The following is a 21,331-nucleotide window of genomic DNA, read 5'->3' on the forward strand; positions in this document are numbered from 1 at the left end:
AGTGGCATTGTAGCTTGGGTCACTAAATGAACTGTTCTAAGTTGAGGACTACTTGTACACTGCAGTGGCCAAGGTAAAATGTAAGAAATAGGTGGACATTCATCATCAGATCCAGTTATATATCAGAGCAAATGCTTGACTGCTGTAATATCCTTCATTTGGCTTTGCTCCAGACAGTCAGGAAAAATAGGAAGCTTGCACCTTCTAGATCAGAAGTCCCCAAACCCTAGGCTGTGGCCCACTACCAGACCTTGAACTGTTCAGAACTGGGCCACAGAAATGGTGGGTGACCATTCGCATGTGCGCATCCCCACTTGTGCTAGCAGGGGGTGAATGTGTGAACATGCCCTCCATTTGTGCAAGTGGTGGGTGCATGTACCCCTGCTCGTGCAAATGGAGCTGTGTCAGTGGTGGGATTCAGCCAGTTTGCACCGCTTCAGCAGAAATGGTAGCTAATTTTTTTGTTGCCCAGGCCCAGAATGGACTTCCAGAAGTGGCATCCACACAGAGAACTGGTTGTTCACATATTTGAATCTCACCACTGAGCTGCTTGCATGCGCATGCCTGCCACTTGCACAGAACCATCTCCTCTCCTCCACCCAGATGGTCCGTAAAGCAGGAAAAACTGGGGAACTTTGTTCTAGATTATAGTAAAAAGCATAGGAGATAACAAGGCAGATTCCATTGCATTTGACATGGTGGATTATATGAGTTCAAGTCTGGCCTATGGAGTAACCAGCCTCCATTATGATCCCCTTCAGAATTGTTAAGATGACAATTCCATGACTGTTTAGATATATGCATACTGTATGCATAAATGACCTGTTAAGTATTTGAAAATAATTGTATTGCATTGTGTTGCAACAATACTATGTAGTTTGAGCTTTTCAAGAGAGATTTCTAACTAGTGTTTCATTTTGGGATGTTTACAAATAAAATCACTCTTGCTTCTGTCTTTTCTGATAAGATTTAGGTATATTCATCACTGCATTCAATTCAAAAGAGCTTCTGTTTGGGAAGGAAAATGTGTAAGTCATAATTGTGAGTAGGGAGAACCAGATTGGTTTTAGTATCTTTAGTACCAATGAGATTGGGGGAAAAACTTCTCCCTGGCAGTTTCATGCTATAAAACCCTACTTTTTTCTCTAACATAAGAAGCCATGCAATGTCCCTACCACCATTACTGTCTAAGTCAGACATGTCAAACACAAGGCCCGGGGGCCAGATCCGGCCCGCGAAGTGGTTTCATGTGGCCCCTGAAGCCATCCTGGAAACAGTGAGGGAACGGCCCCCACTTCCTTGGCCCTGGCCCAGAGACCCTCCTTCTACCAGAGACCCTCAGATCTGTCCCACTCCTGCCCAGGCCCCCATAGGCACCCTTGATGCCAATGATGTAAAGCTGGCCATGCCCACCCAGTAGGCCATACGCACTCCAGCTGCGCCCACCCAGTAGGCCACGCCCACCCTGGCCATACCCACCCAGCCCCCTGAGGGTAACCATAATGCTGATGTGGCCCTCAATGATATTGAGTTTGACACCCCTGGTCTAAGTGAAAAACAAAGAGTTTTCTAGAAAGCCAGGATGTGATCACTCTCAAGTTGTATCTTTTTTTTGCAGAAAAATTTAGTCCACTGAGGTTGGTAACATACAGATACAGGTAGTTGTTGCTTAATGTCCACTTCTTCAATGGCCATTCAAACTTACAACAGTACTGAATGAGGGGGACTTATGACCGGTCCTCATAGTTACTGCTGTCCAAACATTGCAGCATCCCCATGGTCACACAAATGCCATTTTGTGATCTTTGCTGCCAACTTCTGACAAGCAAAGGTGATGGAGGAACTGGCAAAAGATTGCAAATAGCAATCAGAATGCAGTAAGATACTGCAATGTGAAAGATTCGCCTAATGATGGACTGACAGGATTGTGGTCCTAAGTCAGCGCAGTTGTGTGATGTCATACCTTACAACCACATCCTTTAGTGATGGAGTTCCCAATAATCCCATTTGCCATTCATAAGCAAGGACAACCTGTTTAAGAGTTTAAGAAAAATGTTTATCATTTATATTCTGCTTTTCCTTTAAAAGCTCAAAATATATTACTTTCAACAATATGAGAATTATATACTCTGAAACATTTATTTATTAAAATTTATAAAATCAGTACATCAAAATCATTGGATAAGCAATGTATTTGTATTTAATTTTGACTGAGTACTTTTAGATTTTTGCAGCTTCTTCTAACAATACTAATTCTACCCTATATATATATAGGGTCGTCCTAGGACAAGCGCTGGCTCTTCGGCTTTGAAACGGAGATGAGCACCGGCCCCTAGAGTCGGAAACGACTAGCACGCATGTGCGGGGGAACCTTTACCTTACCATATATATGTATATATGTATATGTATATGTATATGTATATGTATATGTATATGTATATGCATATGCATATGCATATGTATATCTGTATGTATTAAATGACTTTTTTAATATTTAGAATATTTTGGATGTAACTGCTTCCTTTTTTGATTGGGAGATTAGGCTACACATTTTTAAAAATTAAAATAATTACAAGGAAAGATTCTTCATGGTGTTTAAAAGTTAAAAAGAAAATTGTTTAAGTAAATTGACAATTTCCACAATCCCAGAAGTAAACATAGTGGGCTTAACATAGAGATACAGTATATTAGAACTGTTTATTAGTTTATTCTTACATTATCTGGAATCATGAATAAAAAAGATGAGTTAGCCAAAGTTTGGAGATAACATACAATTGTTCAACGTAGGTAAAAACTGAGTAGATTATAAATCAGGCTTCTCTAACTGACATCTTCTAAGTTCAATGTATTTTAAATCCTGTCATTTCCAGCCATCGAGGGACAGAAAATGACTTTGAAAGAAATATACAATAAATATTAACTAACTGCTAGAAGAAAGAATTTGCAAAAGAATATGATAGTCATACACTGTAGGGAAAGAAAGGCTTCTACAATTCAGTATTTGCCTACAGGAAATGCATTTTAAGACAAAAAAACTAGTACAAGCTGTTCTGTCTCAAGCAAAGGGGGCTACTATTGCTTGATACAGGCAGATAAACTCCACGGAAAGGGTTTCATGCACATTACTTTAATTCATCAGGCATTCTCTAAACATTAACTCACAGTTACTGGAGAGATTCTTCTGAAGCACATTTCATAATCTGGACCCAACACGTAGGTGAAAAGAGGTAGTATCTATCATATTGAAGGAGCAAACAGCTCCAGTGGCTGGAATTCATAAAAACCCTGCTGGTCTGCACATAGCCAGTAATCCCAAGTAGCTAATCAGAAGTCTCTCCCATTGCCCAATCTGAAACACAGATGTGACCAAGTAACTTAAAACTACATTACCCAAAAGGCTATCCCTTAAGGGGACAGTTCTTAATTCCTAAAATAGCTGTTTACTCTGACCAGCGCACAAGCTGACTATCTCGCCAGTAGTTTTGCTCATTTCAGCAACTAATTCCAGTTCAATGAGACTTTTGTAAATCTTTGTGTTTTGGCAAACCCAGTCCCCTTTATTCTCTCTGCATCACTATGTCCTAATCTTAAAGGTATGTCTCTTTGTTTAAATAATAGCTGGAAGAAGAAGCTTCTCTTGCCTTTTGAAATAAACGGGTTACTGCTGAAAAAAGCCATTTGTAGATTCAGTTTCTGCGTTGTTTAAACAGCCTGTATTTTCCTATTCTAATTAAAGGGAAACATTGAATCTTTTTATCTTTTTGCAGCTAGCTCCCAAAGCCTTTCTCACTCAAGTCCCATATGCACAATCTGATGTGTGTATCAAGAGAGCTGTTTCAGAGAAGCATTCTAAGTGATAGTGGTTATCTGCTTTGAACTTATGGTTTTACTTCAGAATTTCTGGATCCTTGTATAGGTTCACTGTGTGGTTCAAACCAGGAGCTCTGTGGATCAAGGGCTATAGATTATTTGGAAACAAGGGGTGGAGAAATTCCAATGAGGGAAATCACCTCATATTGCAGTCCTTCTATTGGCTGATTTGGTTTCTCTATCTGGGTAATTTGTCCCTGAAAGAGGTCACAGGGATTTATCATTGTGCCATGAGATTTCAAGCCTACCTCCAGCCTCCTTGCTTCAGTCCAGTAGATCCAGATAACTTGTCTTTAAGCTTGAGTGGGTGGCAATTATAATGCAGCTGAAGGAGAGAATTTAATTCTCCCTGAGACTCCAGGGTTAGGTGGCATGTATTGAGTACTTGTTTTTTGCTCCACTCAATTATAATGTCTACCATTAAGAGTTATTTAGCCAGCACTGAGAAAAGCAGTCCCAGAGTATGGGACATTGGAAACAAATCAAGGTGTTTGCTCAAAGTCCAGCTGATATAGTTTGAATCACTGCATACCAATTCTAAAGGGACGCGGTGGCTCAGTGGGTTAGGATGCTGAGCTTGTCGATCAGAAGGTCGGCAGTTTGGCGGGTCGAATCCCGAGTGCCGCGTAGCAGAGTGAGCGCCTGTTACTCATCCCAGCTTCTGCCAACCTAGCAGTTCGAAAGCATGTAAAAATGCAAGTAGAAAAATAGGGACCACTACAGTGGGAAGGTAACAGCGTTCCGTGCGCCTTTGGCGTCTAGTCATGCTGGCCACATGACCACGGAGACGTCCTCGGACAAGCGCTGGCTCTTCGGCTTTGAAACGGAGATGAGCACCGGCCCCTAGAGTCGGAAACGACTAGCACGCACGTGCGGGGGAACCTTTACCTTTACCTTTATACCAATTCTGCAGTTGATAGAAGCAGCATGTTGCCTCAGCTTCAGTCTGGAGCAATTTGCAGGGTTTTATAGTTAGGCATACAGGATTAATACATACAGGCAATCCTTGACTTACAACCATTTGTTTAATGACTGTTTAAAGTTACAATGGCACTGAAAAAAATAATTAATGACCGATCCTTGTACTTAGGACAGTCATAGCATCCCCACAGTCATGTGTTACAAATTCATGTCGCTGGTATGTATTTATGGCAGCATTCCAAAATCATGAGATCACCATTTTTGGCCTTCGCAACTAGCTTCTGACAAGCAAAGTCAATGGGGAAGTTTGATTTACTTAATAACCATATGATTCACTTAAACTGTGATTCAGTTAACAGCTACAGTGATTCACTTAACAACCATAGCAAAAATAGTTGTAAAATCAGGCATAACTCAATTAATAACCACCTTGCTTAGCTATGAAAATTCAGTTGCAAATTGTGGTCGTAAGTTGTATTCTAAATGCTCCATCTAGCCAAGTATAAGATAACTATCTTTCACTGACTGCTTATTTAATCCATTTTATTGTGATCTCCTGCCATCACTATCTAAAACTGAAGCTGTGTACTTCAAAATAACTGGTCCTCTTTCCAAACATTTAGCAGCTTGCACCAATATTTAAGATTTGTTAGGAAAATACTGACAAATAATGTCAATAGTTCATTCTGGAGAAATAGTTGACAGTATATTTATAATATATAATATTTCAGCAAATTCCACTCTGGCCTTGAGATAATTTACATAGCTTAGGTATTCATTAGGGATGTCTGATTTCTATCTATTAATTTTGCTGTTCAATAGAAAAGCAATCCAAATATTTTCTTCCAAGGACTGGAAAAAAGGCTGAATTTTAGACAGAGACTAAATTTAATATATTAGGCCTGAAAGAATTATTGAAAGATCATACACAAGCCAGCATCTTTATTCTGGTTGACAGCCATTGCACCTGGCTTTTGGGAAACCACACAACCACATTGCTCACTCCTAGAACAAATATACATGTCTTCTAGAAGAAAGGTAATCAGACAACTCTTAATTATATAAAAATATTTGTATAGTGAATATTGAAAACTGTATTATATCACTGTCCAACAAAACAATAAATCCCAACACCAGACCTTACCTTTCACATAAATCTAATCTGGAGAGTAATTGAATGTCAGCCTATCCATATGATTATTTATTTTATTTATTTATTTATTTATTTATTTTTGGGACTTATATGCTGCCCTATCTCCCGAAGGACTCAGGGCGGCTTACAACAATAAAAAACATTATTACCTGTCATAGCTAATTGATTGCTTATAGCATATCAGCATCATAAAATATAAGCTTGCTAAGAGAAGAATATATTTCTGAATTATGAACTAACATATCTTACAATAGCATTGGGATACTGGGACTTAGAGGATTGCATCTACAGATGTTTACTCAAAGATTGAGATCTTAAATCTTCCAGATGCTCAAGATATTGGTAAAGAGAGAAATTGCTGTGAAGTCAGTTTGGAAAAGGGTCTGTTTTCTATTAGCAGGAAGAAAATCAACAAGCCAAGGATTATTACTGGCTGGAAACTTTGATCCAAATAATTGTGAAGGCAAAAGAAAAAAAAAGGAAGCTAGTAGATGTGAATTGATTTAATTAACTTGGCACAGACTAGCATATCTCTAGTATGATCACTCTCTAAGGAATTTTGCAGTGTACAATTAATACTTTGGAGCACAATGCTGATCCAGGAACAGAAATAATAGTGAAGTCTGGTGTTATGTATGCAGGCACCTGCATAGCAACAGCCATCGGGGGCGTTGGCCTGAACGGTTTTGGTGGGAAACCTAGTTTCGGTGGGAAACCTAGGGCCAACCCCATTGGCTGTCCGCCTACCTGGCTAGGTATTTAAAGAGGCCAGGTAACCCTCATTCTCCAGTACGCTACCCCCCCAATAAAGAGCTGAACACGTACTCCGGCTGGCGTCTCTTCCTTGTGTCGGACCCACTACATTGCAGTGGAGATGAGGGTGGGATTTGCTGCCAACAAGGAGCTGAAGTCACTTGGGGAGCGCACTGCACGCTGAAGGAAGGGGACATCTTCCCTTCCTCCCAACGAGACCGCCAGCCAACCGGACCACGCCAGTCACCGCACCCGCAACTCAAGACCCGAAACCAACACCGCGATGGCAAGGGCCGGACAACCCCACGAATTTGACACCCGCCACCCCGAGACATGGGCCCGGTACCTGGCTCACGCCGAACTGTACATGCGGTTCAACCAGATCTCGGAGGACGGCGCGAAGGTGGCAGCCCTGCTCTGCATCGGGGGACCCGCGCTCCTAGAGATCGCCGCGAACCTGTTCGCCCCAGAGGCCATCAATACCATCGCGTACCGGGACCTCGTTGCCAAGCTCAATGCCAACTTCCGGTCCCAGCGGTCCAAATTGGCCACGAGGTCGCAGTTTGATAAAAGGGACCAGCGCCCAGACGAGTCCGGTGCCGAATTCCTCGCCACCCTGCGAGAAGCCGCCGTAGACTGCAAGTTTTTGAACTTGGAGGAGCGGCTTCGGGACCGGCTGGTTTGCGGCCTACGAGACAGGCGGCTGCAAGAGCGCCTGTTCGAAAGAGAGGAGGTTTCACTCCAGGAAGCCAAAGACGCCATCCTGGTCCACGAAGTGTCCTGCGGGGCCGTCCAAGCAGTCCAGGAGATCAGAACCGACAGCCAGGCGGCCAGCATCCACCGGCAGGTCACCGCAGCTGAGGACGAGCAGAGCATCGACCTCCTACAGTGGAAGTCGACCCCCGTCCAGCGAGGCAGACGCCCAGACAAGCCCAGGCCCTCTAGCAATGCCACCAACCCACAGAAGTGCGCAGGGTGTGGTGGAAACCACGTGCGCAGCCTCTATAAGTTCCGGTCGGCCACGTGTCGGGCCTGCAAGAAAACAGGCCACATAGCCACGGTCTGTCGTAGCCGCCGCCCCCAAGAAGAGATCCATGAGCTACAACCGGAGGAATCGCCGTTCAAAGGTACTGGGGCCCTGACCAAAACGCGAATTGGCTATGTTGAGAGCCGGCTGGCCATTAACCACACAGGTAGCCACCGGCTGCTCAAACCCAAAATTAGATTAACAATCCGCTTGCAAGTTGTTCCTTGCAGCATGGAGCTTGACTCTGGATCCGCGGTCTCCATCATTTCGGATGAGACCCTTAACTATATTAATAGCCGGAGCAAGCAGCGGATTAAATTATGGCCTACAAATTTAACCCTGAACGACTTCCAGAATTCGCCAGTCAAGGTAAGGGGGAAGGCTACCGTTTTGGTGGGGTTTAAGGGTCGCGAAGAGCACCTGGAGGTTGTAGTGGTAGAGGGCCATAGAGCCAGCCTGGTCGGTCTAGACTGGTTTGAGGCCCTGGGAATCACAGTCTCCAGGATCCACCGGATCCTGGGAGACTCCGTCAAGGCTGTCTGCAAGGAATTTGCAGACGTCTTCGACGGGACGCTGGGCAGGTACACAGGGCCCCCCATCGCATTCAAGCTTAACTTGAACATTCCCCCTGTTAGGGTCCGGCCGCGGCGAGTCCCCTTCGCGCTCAAACACAAAATTGAGTGCGAGCTGGACAAGCTGGTGGCCCAGGGAATCTTGGAGCTCGTAGATGGGGGGGAGTGGGAAATCCCAATCGTCACCCCGCTCAAATCCAACGGGGAAATAAGGATCTGCACTGACTACAAGTGCTCAGTGAACCGCGCCCTAAACCCGCACGCTTACCCGGTCCCCACGGTCAGCCACGTTCTCGCTTCCCTCCAAGGCGGTGCCATTTTTGCAAGGCTCGATCTTGCGCAGGCGTACCAGCAACTCACGGTTACTAGGGCAACAGCTGACATTCAGACCATAGTAACACACAGGGGAGCGTTCCAGGTGAACAGGCTGCAGTTTGGGATCAGCGTAGCTCCTGGCATTTTCCAGGAAATTATGGAGAAAACACTCAGGGTCATCCCAGGAGTCTGCCCTTATTTTGATGACGTCCTGATTGCAGAAGCAGCAGCAGAAGAGCTGGCAGGTAGGCTGAGGGTGGTACTATCCAGGCTGCGCACAGCTGGCCTCAAACTAAAGAGGGAGAAATGCAGCATAGGTGTTCCCTCCACAGAATTCTTGGGATTCAGGGTAGATGCCAAGGGAATCCACCCCACAGAGTCCAAGGTGAGGGCAATCAAACTGGCACCCACACCCAAGAACAAGGCAGAGCTACAGGCATTCCTGGGCCTGCTAAATTTCTATCATACATTCCTCCCACACAAGGCAGCCATTGCAGAGCCACTTCACAGGTTACTGGATAAAAAGGCAGCATGGGCCTGGACTTCCGTCCATGAGCAAAGCTTTAGCAAAGCCCCAAGTTCTGTCCCCCAGAATGCTCCGGTGGTCCATCTTCCTTGCAGCTTACAATTGCAAGCTGGTGCACAAGCCAGGGAAGGAGATGGGCCACGCAGACGGCTTAAGTAGGCTACCCCTTGACACCACCGAACCAGACCCGGCACCAGCAACGCAGATCCTAGCTCTGCAGGAATTACCAGAATGCCCAGTTCATGCCAAGGACATTGCCAGCAACACAGCCACTGACAACATCATGAGCAGGGTACACTCATGGGTTTGCACAAGGTGGCAGGACAAGTCCCCGGGGCCTGAATTCCAGGCCTATTTCACCAGGCGTCACGAGCTCTCCACGCACAGGGGTTGCCTCCTCTGGGGAAGCAGGGTCATTATCCCCACTGCAGTCCGGGGCAGGGTATTGGAATCCTTACATGAGGGACACCCGGGGGTGGTTAGGATGAAGGCACTGGCCAGAAGCTACCTCTGGTGGCCAGGGCTGGACAAGGACATTGAGGAACGGGTCAAGGCCTGTTAGACATGCCAGAGATCCAGGCCAGAAATGCCCCATGCACCAGTACACAGGTGGGAGGCCACACACACACCCTGGTCCCGCATCCACATTGACTATGCAGGGCCATTTCAGGGCCAACTGTTCTTAGTGGTAGTGGACAGCTACTCCAAGTGGCTGGAGGTAGTCCCTTTTCCCAACATGACCTTGGCTAGGACAATCTAGGTGCTCAGAGCTCTCTTTGCCACACACGGCCTCCCCGATGTCCTTGTATCAGACAACGGGCCTCAGTTTACCGCTACTGATTTCCAGGCATTCTTGAAGGTGAATTGGATTAGGCACGCCACCTCTGCGCCCTTTCATCCATCGACTAACAGGCAAGCTGAGTGGATGGTAAGGACGACCAAGGACGCACTCAGGCGCATCATCAACGGGGACTAGCATCACAGACTGGTGTCTCTTCCTTGCGTCGGACCCACTACATTGCATCTATCAAGGCCAGGCTGAAATAGGTTGTTAGATTGGGACTACAAAAATCTGGATGACATTAAATAGTAGTGAAAAAATAAACTTTTTGTACCCATTTCCCACAATCTAAGAATTATACTGATTTCTGCAGCCCCAATTTGCTAGCCCTTAGTTAAAAACCAATTATTTACCCACTAGTGACACATAGCATCTTATAGAGTCATCTCCCTTTGTTTGCCAAAATAACAGTAATGAGAACAGGCTTTCACTTCAACTATGGCTGCATGGTGCAATGAAGATGCTTTAAGTCACTAGTGGGACAATGGAGTACAATATACTGCATTAGGATAGCTTCAGATAATTTTGTGTCTAAGGCATGTTTATAACTTGAAGCTAGGTGACCTGTCACATTTGACTGTTCATAGCTAATTCCTTGATTGCACTGCCCTCAATCCTAATCAGGCTTGACAATCAGTACACATTCACTTATAATCTGATTTGGTTTGCCATGTAGCTGAAGATGTGCAGCCTCATTGACAATACTTATTTTATTATTTAGAATATTATAGCTTTCTCCATTTCCTCGGTGTGATTTATCATGGCATAGGCAAAATGTATACTTTGTGAAAAAATTGCTGTCTCAGTAAATAACTTCAGCTGAAAGCTTTCTTGCTAAAACATGAATTTATAGGGGTGTTTTTTTCTGCAAACTAGGGCAGGGGTGCATAAATAATATTTTTCCAAATGTTTATTAAATAAGAATCAGTTTGGCATAGTGGTTAAGGCACTGGGCTAGAAATCAGGAGTTTGTGACTTCTAGTTCTGTCTTAGGCACAAAGCCAGCTGGTGACTTGGTGCCAGTCTCTCTCAGCCCTGGGAAGGAGGCAATGGCAAACCACTTCTGAAATCTTGCCATGAAAACTGCAGGGATTTCTCTAGGAAGTCACCAGAAGTCAACACTGTATCGAAGGCACTCACACAAAAATGTTTATTATATACTAGCTCTGTGGAGTCATTTGCCTATTATTTACAGGAAATTGGATTAAAATGGGAAATAAATTTGGGCACATCTGCAAACAGTTCTCCATTGGTCTCATACTGTATATGTCAGTTTCCAGAAAGCTAAAGTATTTAGTGGAAAAAAAATCTGAAAGTGACTAAACATCTGTGATCAAAAACTCTGATAAAGCAGTTTTCCTGTTTGTAGGTCTACTTGGGTCACATTTATATATCTCATTCCAGTCTTTGGAGCTATCCTAAGAAATTGTACCTTATCTTTGTTAAACAATGCCAAAGACCTTCAGGGATGAATGGACAGCCTCTGTCCTTAGAGAGCACGCAAACTTCTATGATGCTACGTGTTCATTGGCCTGATTTAACCCTGGCATGCAAAACATTCCAATCTCTGGTGTCCTTTATTTTTGCTGCTCGGCAGAAATGGGTACCAGAGATTCCAGGCTATCATTCCCATTCACTTTTTCATGTATGCTGTTTGTTCAGTCTTTCCCACTTCAAGCACCCCTTAATAGAGCCCATCGCTGAGTATCCATCCCAGCTATCAGAAAATGGATAGATCTTTTTTAGAGAGAGAGAGAGAGAGAGAGAGAGAGAGAGAGAGAGAGAGAGAGAGAGAGAGAGAGAGAGAGAGAGAGAGAGAGAGAGAGAGAGAGAGAGAGAGAGAGAGAGAGAGAGAGAGAGAGAGAGAGAGTTCTCCCCTGCAATCTTTGGAGTTTCCTGTAAGACTCAGAAAGATTCCTGTCTGGAAAAAGAGAAGTACTACTACTCACTGATGACACTTGGCTAGATCAGTGGTATCATTGATATAAAGCCATTTGAAATCGATCATCAGCCTGAAGTACTTTGGGGGGTATATTGCAACATATAGTGAGTAGTTCCTGGAAAGAATAAGGAGAAAGCTGCCCTACTTTCTTCCCTTCTCACTGAAACTTTGTTGAACGCTGGAGATAGTCTATCACTTAAGTTTAGAGGCAATTGAGAGTGATGGAGCTTCCTCTAAAGCAATTGGATTGTCTTTCCAATTTCCTTCACAGAAGTAAAATTCTCATGATCTTTGAACAGGGAGCTGGTTGTTAAATAATCCACGTTGGTTATGGTTAATCGTACATTAATATGTAACCCATGAATTGACTGTTAAATCAGCTCACAGATCTATAGTAAATCCACCTTCACTATGACACAAAAGAATAAAATATAAGCATTTATTTTCATTATGTGGAAACTACAGTATTTCAGAGAAAAGGGAAAAATATATATTTAATTTCAGAGGAGATTGCCCCTCCCTACAAAAAACCCCCCTGTGAATAGAATAATTGTTGAAAACCAAGGGATGTGCGAGACAATAAAGTGGCTGAGGACCTGGATGTGAAAAGTTGGCTGGTTTTGAAGATTAAATCATTGCTCACAGGGAAAATTGCCTCCTCACTGTAGTGTTTTTTGTGATATCCAAGCAGGGATTTTTTTCCTCAATTTTTTTCTTTCCTGATCAGTTACTATTCCCTGTGTTTTAGTTTCCATTCAGCTTTGCTGGCTGTTTTATCTCTCTTTGTCAGAAAGAATATATGTATATGTGTGTGTTTCTCCAAAGACAGAATGACAGGTATAAGAAAATAGGGTAGCTGATTTTAGAAATAATTAAATTCAATTAGTAGCTATTGAGTCAATTAAATCTATGGACTTCTAAGGGAAGCATGGAAAAACAAAGACATGAGTCACATGCAAAGATTTATTTGGGGGTCTGCTACCTAGGACTCATTTCACTTGGAGCTGGCAGTGCTAAGATCATGGCATTAGAGTTTTAGCATTTGGTGTCATTAATATTCTCCGGCTTTTCAGGAATTAGTGATTCATAACTTGCCAGGGTGGTGGAAAGCTGGGCATTGCAAAGGATGGAGAGAGAGAGAGAGAGAGAGAGAGAGAGAGAGAGAGAGAGAGAGAGAGAGAGAGAGAGAGAGAGAGAGAGAGAGAGAGAGAGAGAGAGAGAGAGAGAGAGAGAGAGAGAGAGAGAGAGAGATTCTACTCTTCCATTTTGGATAGATTATGTTAATTCAGTTTGCTTTTATTTGGGATAAATATATTATGTAAATGGAAAAGGCTTCTACCACAGTATTTCATTCCTCAGATTGCTTCTACACATAATCTTGATAAGGTTCATGCTAATAAAAATCTTTGAGACCAGCCCATTCATTATTTTGCTGAAACAGATACAGGCCACAATACCAATATACTATGTGCAGAAATCTATAAATTAAGCAGGGTAGCTGATCTTTCTTCATCCTGATTTTTTCATAGTGACATGAAAATATGTAGCTCTCTTAGCAGCAGTTCAAGCCTACGTTGATAAATATTTGAAATATAAGTATAATTTTGAGAGAGAACCTTACCTAAGCAAAAGAATTTTTTAAAGAGATAAACCTGTATATGTTTTCCCCTTTTTATAGTTTATTTAAAATATAATGGTTAGCTTAATTATCTAGTTCTGTCATGGAACAGGATTCCATGATATAGTCATCCACTTAGTTATACAAAATAATCAGTAAATAATTTGCCCAGTTTTTAGGAGAAGAACCAGTTTTCTGGTTGGAAGTATACAACATTTCCATTTGCAAAAGAGAAGCGTACTCTAACTGAATTCATACCTCTTACTAAATCATAATATATCTTGTTTAGTTTTGACTTAACAAGATGTTGAATCCAGCCAACAGTTTGTTTTATTTAAACTTTATCGTATAGTATAACATTATATGAACCAGCAACCAATCTCATTTAAAACCAAACATTGCTTTATATACAAGCTCAAATATTATCTTACTTTAAAAAAAACAAATAATATTAATGAGGTAGATGATAAAAGATGTAATAAATAATAACCCTTTGGAGAAACTACACTTGTATTTTCCTCAAATCAAAATGCTAGATGCCATGGGGAAGAAGACATGTCCACCACTGTGGATATGCTCATTTGTCTATTAAAGGAACAAACAATAAAGAAAGAGACATCCTGGTATTTTCCATAAGTTTGTTATTTTACAGCATAACAGCTCCAGTTGATACAATCGATGGCAAAAGTCTGCAAGAACAGTAGTTAAAAACATATGAAGTATACCATGTTGAAATAGGGTAAGAACAGTAAAAGGGAGAAAAAACATTTTTTAACTTACAGAAAGGAGACAGGATTTGCACTCTGGTACTTTCTATATTAGGCTTATTTTGTCCATGTTGATAGGGCAGTTTGATTTGCATGAACAGAAATTAATTCATGCATCCTCATGGTTGGAAGTTTTCATTGGAATTTCCTAAACAATTAGCAGATCTGGGATCAGATCTCTAAATTTGCTCATTTGTGAGACTGCTACCTAAGCTGCAGCTTTGTTTTTGAGCAACCCACATTTAAGATGGCTTGTGCAGATTTAAAAGGACAGACTGACTTTCACAATGAAAGGGGTTGAAGACACCCCTCTCTGCTCAAAACAAAAAAAAATCCCTTCACCTTGCAAGAGAGTAAAGTTGTCCAGTTCTATTGTTAAATTAGCTATATAGTCAGAAAGGATGAAATGAAAAATCACCATCATCATGCAACTGTCTTTAAGGATGATTCAAGATTCAGCATAACTTCATTCTATCCTTGCTTTACCTCTTCTCTTTGCTATTCATTCTACTATTCAGTGGCTTTGTATAACATTATTGTGCTAATGATAAAGGCTGCGAACTGTTTAACCAAAGGATAAAAGAAGAGTTCCAATACTGATTCAAGGAACCACAGGATTGAATAGATTTAGTCTCAGGGTGATGGGCCTTCTGTAATAGAATAGATCACCATTATGTCTCCCAAGGCCTGGGAATAACAATGAAACCAGTTGTTAAAACCCTAGCCCTGAAGATCAAGAGCAGGCTCAAATAATATATAATTACATATGAACAATCGTGAGCTCCAGAAACATTACCTGATTTCACTGATAATGGAAAGTTTGCAGCCATCTATTGTAATGAGATTTAGTTTTTTACTCCAGCAACAAATGTCTTTAACTCATTAGCAGTGCAGCTGCAATTCCAAAAATAATAAGGGAGAAAATGTGTGCAGCAGTTATATTTATCTGGATACAGTTGGTAAAGAGAATATATTAGTATGAGGACTTGGACTGTAAGTGAGGTAGCAGGCAGGAGAAAAAAACACTTTGGTTCTCCCATGGTTCAAAGGAACCATAATACTGTAGGAACAGCATGAATGAAAGAGAGAGTGTGAAGGAAGAGCTAGTATTGCAAGTCCTGGCCCACCTCTTTGTCTACTGCTGCTGCCAAGTCAGCTATTGCCTCAGTTGACAGTGGCAGCACCATTACCATCCACATCCTCTGTCTGTCTTTCCCTGCATGGACTGAGGAATTGAAGGGAGACTTTGGGAGGTATACGGTCACCCCTGTGGCAATAACAGGGGTAAAGAAAAACGACTCAGTGAACTTCATGCTTCTGCATGTCCTCAGTTGCATAGATTGGGGGAATCGCCATTTACTCTTTCAACATTGGGGAACCCCGCCTGAAGAGCTTCATTTTTACTACTGGCTGCCCATGTATTTCAGCTTCCAGACTTACATTTTTGTTCAGTTTAACAGCAATCTTCTTTAAAACAAAGCAGCACTGGCCAAGTGAAAATAATCTGATAACATTACATTATAATATTTTACTTCAGTTTAACAAACTTGCTCCAGAGAAACATAAGCACGACAACATTTTATACAAACTAATAGAAATGTTAAATAAAAAGTAAGCACTCTAGCATTTTTAAAGTAATGAATATGATTATTATGCCTGGACTTGTGCAAAGTTTATGAAAGCTTAGTCTACCTCATTTCATTGTAAAACTTTTTAAACTCAGTTCCAAAATTATTCTGTGGCCTAAAATAATATATAAACATTTCTTAGTTTCTTTGCAATGCAATTTAAGTAAAACACAAATCAGTTCCATGCTTTAAAAAAAAGGCAAAACCACTTCAGCACAAGAAAAATCAAAATGAGAAAGTAATTCATTCACTATGCTACATGATGGAAATCAGCTGCAAATCAAATTAAGGAAAAGTTACTTTAGACTCCTCTTGTTATGTATGGGGTTTAAGCAGCAGCTCAGCAAATACCACCAGGTGGTGCTGTACCAAGGACACTGAGGCGCATCATCAGTGGCGACTGGCATCAAAGGTTGGCACAATTCCTGTTAGCACAACACACCACACCTTGCACAGCCACGGGGAAGAGCCCAGCGGAACTTCGTTGGGGCAGGCACCTCATCACCAAATTGGACAGGCTATACCCCGACAGAGTGGCTGCAGAGACTGAGCAACCCAAGCCCTCTAGAGAGCTCCTCACCAATGACCTGGTTTGGTCAAGGAACTATGGGCCGGGACATGCATGGATTCCGGGGGTGGTGGTTGACAGAACTGGGCCCTTGTCCTACATTGTAGGGGTGGAGGGGGACCGTCAGATCAGACGACACATAGATCAAATCAGGAAGCGGGTTTGTGAAAGGTCACAGATCGATCAACCCCAACAACCGACAACAACAGGACTGGAGGAGAGCCGGTCCTTACAACAACAGGCCCAGGACCATCACGACAGCGTGGTTGCAAGGGCTGACCCTGGGATGGGTCAACCAGGAACATTGAGCCAGGACTCAACCACTAACTCTGCTGTCCCAGATGAATGGCAAACTCTGAGGCGGTCATCCAGGGCTCACAGGCCACCTGCCTATCTCGCAGACTATGTACAATCTTGAGGGGGGGACAGGCCTAGAGTCAAGTCATAGTTTGCCATTAACCATTGTAACTGCAGGAAAATATGCATGATGTTTTGTATTAAATATATTGTTTGTTCTTTTAAGGGGGAAGGGGTGTTATGTATGGGGTTTAAGCAGCAGCTCAGAAAATACCACCAGGTGGTGCTGTACCGTTACCGTATTGGCTGGTTAGTTTTCGGCGGGAGATTCAGATGAACGGATTGGCCGAGAGCATACCTGGCAAGGTATATAAGGGGTACAGGTAACCCCCTTTGTTCAGTACAGTCCTACCCACAATAAAGAGCTTTTGCTGTACTCATCTGCCTGCTGTCTTCCATGTGGTCCAGAACCCACTACACAATACTTCTCAAGGGCATCCTTAGGTAAAAAGGAAGGTAGATTAGGTTAGATTAAGGTAATGAGACTGAATCTCTTGAGCCCCTGAGTTACCGGTCAGGCTCAGCTGCCACCTTCGTGCATGCCAGAGAAGAGAGGAGATCTTTCTGGGAGTCAGCTATAAAGTAGATTTACTATTAATTGTAATCCCTCGTGAGCAGTTGCTGACATCTCAGCAGCTGTTGGTTGCTTGTAAACATACCAAGTGCCAGAAGGGAGAGCGAATAAAAATGGGATAGGCTATATTAGTCAAACTGACCACATTTTTAAAGAGTCATACAAATTATATTGGGAATAAAGTTATATCAGTTCATAATTCCCACTTTTCTGCCACTGTGACTGACAAATGTAATTGTGCTGTTTTAGCAGGGCTTGCTTTTGCCTTTTCTAACAAACGTGGTACAGTGTTTGTACTACTGATGTCTGATATTCACTTGTAATGTTTTGGTGATACTTAACTTTTTTTTTCTGGAGTGCATTACTGGTAGATTAGTAGAATGCTTTCTGTTGAATCAGACTCTGATTTGCAGTGGTTATCCATGGTCTTATTGAAATCCTTTTAAGGAGGGGTGCAAAGGTCAAACTGAAATGATCTTCAGGCAATTGTACTACTATGCAAATAGGTAGAGTGAGAAGTTTTTTTAAGCAGCAATTGCTGGAATGGGTGGATAGGAAGCAGCATTCAAATGCTAGAAAATAAAGTTGGGAGCTCCATACGATCCTCATAATGGAAGCTGCTGACCACATATAAAGGTGAGGATGAATGTTTACCAGCAGATAGATGGTCTCATTTTCCCATCAGCAAGAACCAGCTGTTATACTAAAAAATATGTTTGGTCTATTCTGTTATTATTCATATCTGTGAATTTGTTTCCATCCTTGTTTTGTATGCTTGTTAACAGCAATGTGAAAGTGTTAATTTCAATAGATACGGGGGAAATGCTTTCCTAGTAAAACAGTGTGAGGGATGAAGCTGCTTAGGTGGGAAGTGAGGATGCTCAGACTAAAGAAAATAATTATTCAGATACAGATTCAGTGCTGACTCTCGAGACCCAGCAAAGTACAGCCAGAATTATTTGCGGTCCCCCTGTGGAAGCACAGAATCTAGCACAATAAGGGCACTGGAAGGCCATAGCTGTAGTAACTGTGATACTCTCATCATTTTCTATCAGGTTTTGGTGGTGCTTGTCTTTAAAGCCAGTGGTGGCTTCAGAGCGCAGGGCTCACCAGCAGATTCTGTCAGCAGTTGTAGCTTCTAGTGCCCTTGACTGAATGCCGCAGTGGTATAAGGTTTCTTTCAGTGTCTTTGTAGCACTTGTGTGGATGACTTCAAGGTCTTTTCCCAGACTCCAGAACACTATAGAGCAGGGGTGTCAAACTGCTGACCTGCGGGCCAAGTTGCATCATGCGGAGGCCATGCCCATCCCAGCTCCAGGAATGCAAAAAAAGTTGCAATACGTTGCAACGTATCACGTGATGCAGCGAATTTGATCCCCGTGCTATAGAGCAACCGGCAAGTCATATGGCAGTCATCCATTCTGCTGATGTTTTTCACCCATCTCATCTGGGCTCTGGTTATCAGAGGCTCAACCCAATTCTATCACACAATTCTATCCAGACCTCCAGGTTAGAGACACAATCCAATGGAGGCTAAGGATAGAGCAGAGCACATGCATGTTAAATTTCTCCAGTTGTTTGATGTGCCTTTAGTTACAGTACAGAGTCCAGGTGTCAGACCTGCCTCATCTTGAACCTCTAAATAAGAACAATCTTTAACTCCATTTATTGAGAAAGGTATAGTTTACTAGAAGCCAAGTGAATTATAGTGATGCATAGCCAGAACTGAAATTTGCATGCTAAAATCCCCAAGTCTAACTTTTTCCTCCATTAGTTGCCACCCATCACTAGGTCCCCAGGCCCAATCAAATTTAAACAAGGTAATTTTAGAACAGTCACTTTGGGCATAGGTTTGGTATGCAGCTGCATTTCATTCCCAGCTGATTGTCCTTGAAGCTAATCTCAGAGAGCTACAGTGAAGTTTTATTTCCCTCGAAGCATCTCCCCCCTCCCATCCATCCCCCCTAGAGTTCATGGCAGGTGATACTGAATGGTTGTGAAGCACAAATGTGAGGTGGCAGCTAACACCAGGACTCACATCCATATAGAAGATAAGTGATAACCATAGGTCTGTAGTGATTAAGGCATCAAGCTAGACACCAGAAGACTGTGAGTTCTAGTGCTGCTTTAGCCACAAGGTCAGCTGTGTAACCTTAGACCAGTCATTTTCTTTCAGTCCTAGGAAGGAAACAGTGGCAAACTATTTCTGAAAAATCTTTGTCATGAAAATGCAGGGATTTGTCCAGACAGTCTCTGGGTATTAGCAAACAACCCAGTTTGGTGAAAGATAGTAACCAGGAGACTATCTGCTCCGGTCTTACCTTAGGCACAAAGCTAGCTGGGTGACATTGGTTAGTCAGTCTCTCCCAGCTCTAGAAAGCAGGTAATGACAATGTTTGAAAAACTTTCCCAAGAAACTGCGGGATCTAGTCAAGGCAGGCACCAGTAATTAAAAGCTGACTTGAAGCCCTTCCACATATACAGTGGTACTCATCCATAATTGGTTCCAGGAGTGTGATGAGTACCAAACATTTTTTCCCATAAGGAATAATATAGTGAGTCACAAGGCAGCTGACACCGACAAGTTCTAGCTTGTGCATTGAGTACCAAACAAATGATGAGTACCAGGACATCAAAATGTGTTGCGTACCAAATTCAATGAGTTTCAATGCAGTTGAGTACCAAGGTACCACTGAAATTTGAAGGGGGGATGTACGTTGACAAGCACTGCAAGAATCTACTTTCCTTTGGACTCCCTTTTTTGTCATCAACATGACTTCATTTCTTCCACAGGTTTTTTTTTTACATTGATAGTGAATGTAATGCCTTTGCCATGCATTTCGTAGCACAGCACTAGATTATTTCAGCTGGATTCTTAATATCTGAAGAGCCTCTACTTCTGATCTGGCTGCCTGAATGGTGATAAATGTCTTTCCTTGGATTTAATTGTTGTCAGTTTTATAGCTGCACTAATACAAATGATAGCATGCTGCCCTGCTTGATGATAACAGTGGAAAACTTGAGGTGGAGGGAACTTTAAAAGGCAGCTGTAGATTGATAGGGAGGTTAAAATTAACCATCACACTTGAAGCTATCGTGCAGTGTATCTTACAGAACCAGCTAAATGATACTGAATGGAAATTGCACATGTTTTTAATGTTGAATAAGTTCATGTACCTGTCCTGCCATTACAGATTAAAGTAATAAATGTCCTTTATTTTTTGCATTGCTATAAGGAGGCCAATCTCTAATAATGGAGGTTTTGCCCATACTTTGCTTCAGGTCTGAGGAGTGCTACCTGCAACAAATCCATAGAACAGGTGCCCTGAGAAATCTCCCAAAAAACCCTTTCATTTGGTGATGGTCAAGAAATAATTCCCTGACCTCTATATGTGTTCCTTGTCATTTTGCTATTCAATTCTGGTATTTTATTTTATTTTTTTGCAAAGAACAGGTATTCAATTCTGGTTGTGTTTTTTTTTGTTGTTGTTGTTTTGCAAAGAATGGGATTCATGGAAATTTACACTGTTAAAAATAAAGTTTAACCCTGGTGTTGAATGAGCATCCTTCATTGCATTTTTGGTACAGCATACTTTAGAAGACAAGAGTCCAGAGATAAGACACCCACAGCCCCACCTTCAAATCCTTTGCAGCTTCACCCATCTCCTGTTTTTTTTTAACACCTGAGACAACTACATCACCTTATTTGTTTACTAGATCAGGACCTAAGACTTGCACTGGATAAAACATTTAATTAAAATTTGCCTGTTGTGCACACAGTAACTTTAAAGTTCAGACAGCTCCTGCTTGAAGTATTATTGAGATTACAATGCACAAGAGTATGCTATCCTTTCTCTTCCATTGAACTCGGAGGAATCTTTCTCTTCATATTATTTTCT

The sequence above is a fragment of the Vipera berus genome (assembly GCF_964194415.1).
Source record: "Vipera berus genome assembly, chromosome: 7".
Taxonomy (NCBI): Eukaryota; Metazoa; Chordata; class Lepidosauria; order Squamata; family Viperidae; genus Vipera; species Vipera berus.